Raw genomic sequence first — 397 nt, forward strand, 5'->3', positions numbered from 1 at the left:
TTTCAAACAAATATTAACAAAATATTTTGGCACATTAAATGGGTGAAGCCAGCTAAAGGGGAATTGGAATTAGGATACAGCACTTCAGTCTTCCAAAGTCTTTCTTTTACGTTCTTTCATGGCGTATTCCACATTGTTATGGAGGTAGGTAATTTTCATCTGAAGTAGATATTTATGACACCTTTCACACTTGATCACCTCAGGGGAGAATCTACAGATATGCAAATAAAATAGTTTTTCTTGATTCAGTTAACATGCAATGGGACACAGATAGTAAATGTGGATTATGGAGTTTAACACTTAGTATATATATAAAGCATGAATTATTAATTGAATCTGTGAATTGTGAAAATCAACCTGCCAATAAGTGTAGGTGTGGCTACTTGTTGCCTATTAA

Source organism: Puntigrus tetrazona, chromosome 1 (genome assembly GCF_018831695.1).
Source record: "Puntigrus tetrazona isolate hp1 chromosome 1, ASM1883169v1, whole genome shotgun sequence".
Classification (NCBI taxonomy): domain Eukaryota; kingdom Metazoa; phylum Chordata; class Actinopteri; order Cypriniformes; family Cyprinidae; genus Puntigrus; species Puntigrus tetrazona.